Here is a 5,896-nt window from a genome sequence, read left to right as displayed (position 1 = left end):
AGTGAAATTAGAGATAGTTGAGTTTAAACACGAAAAAAGAAAATAATTTTAATAAAATACGTTGTGAACTCTACAAAGGAATGATAAAATTATGTATGCTACCTTTTACCAGCTCTCTGCTGGCAAGACATGTTACTATGGTAAATATCTTTCTCCAATGAAAAATAGTTAGCAAAAATCTGATATTTCTAATTAAGGTTGTGAACCATTTCGCAGTTGATTTTAATTTTTGGTTTAAATCTGTCGTTAACGGTGTCGAGCATTTAAATTTAACTAAAACTGCGGCCCATTTCAAAAAATTGACGGACGGAAAGTTATTTTGGGTTTATTTTCCACTGGCAATAATTTCAACTAAAGAATTAATATGAGAATTTTTCATTGCAAGATTTTTTTCAGTGTCGGAAAATAACCATCGATCTGTCAAAAATAACCTTGCTCTCGAGCAGGGTTATTTTTGACAACATTAAAATAACCACTCGAGTGTCAGATTTCAACCAAAATATAAAATTAACCACAAAATGGTTCACAGTCTAAATATTCATTCCATACCTTTTACTATACTCCACCACAATTTTTTTTCATAAATGCGTTTATTTCATAAGGCAATATACATAAGTTTTTCTTCGCCGTAGCATCCACAATACATAGTACTTTAAACCTAATACATTTCGAATATCATATTAGTATATTCGACGACACGACCTGCCACTCGCCTATTTTAACTGTATCGTAAATTTAACTACCCCTCAGTAACTTGTTATGTCAAAACCGAAATCCTATGAAAAAGCCTAAAACTAGCAACCCAGGAGGATGTATCGTTGGTTTTAATATAACAGTTACCATAACCTTGGTTACGTTCTCTGTTCAATTGAAAAATGTAAATAAAGCAAAATAATCCCAATTATGTGAGTAAAGCGATCGGAGAAAGACTAGAGCTGTTTATATTTTGAAATAACCTTTCTAAATGAGAAAGGTAAATCTTATAATTTGTATTTATATTACAATTTCTAAATTATTTGTTTTCGACGTGAAGGTCTTATAACTAGTACTGTTGAACAGTCTTTTTGTAAAAGTATTCAAGGTCTAAGAGAAAAACTTGAAAACTTCTTTTTGATAACAATTTTTTAGACTATAGCCAAACTGAAACCAATGAAAAATTTTTGACGAATTTTTTAATTTACTTGAGTTTGAAAGAATGCAGATGACAAAACCTTACAAATATGAGTAAGAAAAACGATTATTAACGTGTTGTCATCAAACATATGATTTCAAATTGTCCTATACTCTTGACAATCTCGGATGAAATTTGAAATTTTCAGTTCAAATACAGATTTGATTTAGATGATAAAACATGAGTAAATAGACTAGTCATAAAACTTTTCATCATAATTTAACAATTAATCTCAAAATCCAACCCAAAAAACAAAGAATATCCCAGATATGAAAACAGTACCCAACCTCACTTCTTCGAATTCGGTATTTCATGTTACGATTTCTTCATAAATATCATTCAAACATACCACGGAAAGTTACTGAATTATTAATTATCGATTTTTTACCAAATTTTCACACGTTTCTGTATGTTAGTATTCGAATCATAAGAAAAAAAAATTAAAACCCGGCATTTTGTTCTGCATTCTTTCAAACTCAAGTAAATTGAAAAAATCGTCAAAAATTTTTCTAAATACATGGGATATGTCAAAACAATCACCATAACGCTATCTCGTGGTGACCACGCTGATTGGATTGTTCAATTACCTAGGACAGGACCTGACAATTGTTAATCCACTTTTAGGACCAATTTCGGACCAGCTCGTGATTGGTTGAAACTGACATAAGCAAGTACAAGTTGTTGAAATCAAGATTACTGCAGGGTGGTAGAAAAAGTGTTGTCAGTATCGTCGGTAACAATGTAGCTTGATATTGGATATTTTATTTTTCGGGTCATCTTTTCAAAATAATTAATTTCAATAGGATTTAAGTTCAATTTGTTTTTAAGTCCTGTCAATGCGGAAAGTATACGAGTACATTTAACAATCACTGGATGATACAAAGAGAAAGCCTGAAATCACGAAGTGTGATATGGACGAGAATATTGATTATGTTGGTTGAGAATTGCACCGAATCTTTGGATACTACTGTATGTTATTATTTTTCTCAAATAGAATATGTCGAATACTTTAGTTAACAAAGCTGCAAAAATTAATTACCCAAAATTGAGTGTTTTAGAAAAATTTTATTAAGCTGTTTCAACTGAACGTTTTCTTCAAAACAAACATCTGATCAAAATGAATCCAGAGCTATATTTTTGACCGATATAACATTTGTCTAAGTGTTTTCAAATGATAAATAATTGCATGTTATAAGGGTAGAAAGTTTTCAGAATGAATAATTATCTCTACTGGCAACAGTGATCCCGAGGCATTTATTATTTACAGCAGGGAGCAACCGGAATAAGAAGAGAAATATTTTTCTGGAAAAAGAAGCCAGTTGTCTGGTCCTGTCCTAGGCAGTGACCAGCGTTACAAGGTTGCCAAATTTACCTTGCAAACACCAGATTTTTCTCGCTTCGCCAGACACCCTAAGGGCATATTCAGGAGTGTTCTAGTTCTAGATGCATAATTTATGTCAGTTTTAAAATTTAAATCTAGAAATTATAACAAAATAAACTGGCAGCCCCAACAGCGTTTTATCTGTGTTTCAAATATAGAAAAAATAGAACGGCAATGTCCCACATTATCAGATCCGAATGAATTCCTAATGGATTCCGAATCAATTCCGAATCGGCGAGAAATTTTCATTCGGAATTTCATGTGAAAATCATAATGAATTCCGAATCAATTCCAACTCCAGTGCAACAACCGATTCCGAATGAATTTCGCCTACAACCAGTTGATTCGGAAATCAGTTGGAATTGAGTGAGAAGATGCGGACTGAATTGTCAATTTGTCTTCTTCTTCTTCTTTCCCGATTTTGCACGTTTTCGTGCTGACTTTCAGTTTATTTTTAAATGAAAACATTACATAACTGATTACACACATTGAAATCTTCATGTTTTTCGGATATACAGAACTAGTAAATAACCAGTTCTTCTTAGAATTCCAACATAAACTGTTGAAATTCGCTGGAAATTAACAAAACGGCCTACCATAGTCAGCATCATCCATTCCTCTAGCTGGAGTGTAATGAAATGGCTTAAGTCGCCTAAATTTTACACTAACACATTCATAAAATGAGCGAATTTGGGGTATCATTTTATGCAAAGAGTTGAGTGATAAACGTGGAAACCGATTGGTAATTAATAGAAGAGAAAGTAAACAAAGAGATACTATCACTTGCTTATACGCCCTAATGAAAAATCAACCGAGAATTGGCGAATTTTTTTCACCCACTAAAATGAACTCCGGTCACCATTTCCTTCCCAAAATGTTATGAAAATTTAAATACATATCAGCTGTTTTTCAAAGAAGGACGTATCTTACAAAAGTAAACAAATCGAGGTTCTCTCTCCTACCAATAAATGCTTCAAAATCCTACAATTTTGTCTAAAAATTCGTATTCTACAAAAATCTCAATCTTAGTAATACAAAGAACTATAAAAGGCGAAACTGTCATTCCATTTGTTCACGCAAGTTTCGCCCTCCGTGTTCCATGCCAACAAACAGGGCGATACTTCAATTGCTGGTAAGGAAGGGCGAAACTATTTATTTTCTTTATTTTAGATGGTTACCGAACCTTTTATTACTGGAAATAGTAAAAGAGACAATAAAACTGCTCACAGATTTGTCTTAGTAGCGAAAACCAGTCAATTTCATGAAAAATGCTCAAGGGCGTATCTTTATAATTCACACAGGAAGTATAAAAGTGAACAAATCGAAAAAGGGCGAAACTCTTTTTATGTTGATTTATTCAGTTGATATAGAAGGAAAGTGGTAACATTTGCGTGCCTTTTGAAAATAAACTAACAATTCATCGACTAATCATAAATTGATCAGAGAATATACGATAATTTCTAAACACGATTTGAAACCGAAGTCGAAACATTCATCGATGATTTTCTCCATTTGCTGTCAATGTTAGATTCGCCGTTCTTTGAAAAACAGCTGATATATGATACAGAAAACTTTTTACGCCTGACGCAGATTGTTACCAAAATGACCTGGCAACTCTGCTTTAATGATTCCATTCACTCAAAGACATCATATTAACAAGATATTCTGCTCTCACATTTCCAGAATAAATCATTGAACACATCCTTTTTTGCAAGCATGGTGCCCTCAGGTGAGCCCGCATCGAATCTCGTACATACCCAGTAAATTCGAACATCGGACGCATCGTGCACGAAAGCTTTTGATTGCGTTTCGAGCATACATAGTGTATCGGTAGAACAAAAGAGTGAAGATATACCAAAGCAGAGAGCGGATATCCAATACCCAGGTGATGAGATATATCGGGGTTGGATTTCCAACCTCAAACATAGGGCCAGAGTTTTTCTGGCCCTAAGAGGCGAATGACCTAAAGGTTAAAGCCTCTATGATCGAAACAAAAGAATGTTTAATACTCTTTCACACCCTATCGGGAAGATGTCGGCTCGAAAATGCCTTGTTTGATATTCCTTCGCTCTGTTTCTCTAGCGATGCATAATGTAAACATAAAGCTTTTTTTCATGTCGACGCGGTTGATGCAAATGGTGCAGAATTGTCCGATGACGGGCCGATTGAAGCGCTACGATCGGCCCTATATCGTGCTCAATCGGTCCGATAATCGGACCGATGATCGGACTTATGTGGGTCTACAAATTTCACTGGGTAGAAGTAGGGAAGAGTTAATTTTTCAAAAGGGTGTAAAAGCGAGTGACAGTTTCTCTTTGCTTACTTTCTCTTCTATTAATTACCAAGCGGTTTTCACGTTTATCACTCAACTCTTTGCATGAAATGATACCCGAAACTTTAGATTTTCAAACAGAATAGTGATATCAAAGAAAATCTTTTTAATCACATAACAATAATCGAAAGAGAGAGTGATTAAAGAGAAACTGTCACTTGCTTATACGCCCTAATGAAAAATCAACCGAGAATTGTTAAATTCATGCGCGCCAAAATAGCAGCACTGCGCACCCACACAATTAACATGATATGTTGAATGTGATGCCGTGCGATGGCGTTCCTATTGAACAATCCAATCAGCGTGGTCACCACGAAATAGCGTTATGGTGATTGTTTTGACATATCCCATGTATTTAGAAAAATTTTTGACGAATTTTTCAATTTACTTGAGTTTAAAAGAATGCAGATGGCAAAACCTTACAAATATGGGTAAGAAAAACGATTATTCACGTGTTGTCATCAAATATATGATTTCAATTTGTCCTATACTCTTGACAATCTCGGATGAAATTTGAAATTTTCAGTTCACATACAGATTTGATTTAGATGGTAAAACATGAGTAAATAGACTAATCATAAAACTTTTGATCATAATTTATCAATTAATCTCAAAATCCAACCCAAAAATCAAAGAATATCCCAGATATGAAAACAGAACCCAACCTCATTTCTTCCAATTTGGTATTTCATGTTACGATTTCTCCATAAATATCAATCAAACATACCACGGAAAGTTACTGAATCATAAATGATCGATTTTTTTACCAAATTTTCACACGTTTTGGTATGTTAGTATTCGAATCGTAAGAAAAAAAATAAAAACCCTGCATTTTGTTCGAATCTTCAAGCAAAATCTGAAAATTATCACCATCGCTTAGTTCGAAGCTCGCCACTCGGGCAGCGCAGCGATCGCAAAAGAGTTGGTTGGATTCTTCAATACTGAAGATTGATTTCGCTCCAAGCTGACAGAGTCTGATTCACTCAGCCCGGTGGCAACAATAAGGCGCTCC

This window comes from Malaya genurostris, chromosome 2, assembly GCF_030247185.1.
Source record: "Malaya genurostris strain Urasoe2022 chromosome 2, Malgen_1.1, whole genome shotgun sequence".
NCBI classification, from domain to species: Eukaryota; Metazoa; Arthropoda; class Insecta; order Diptera; family Culicidae; genus Malaya; species Malaya genurostris.
This window is presented reverse-complemented; position numbering follows the sequence as displayed.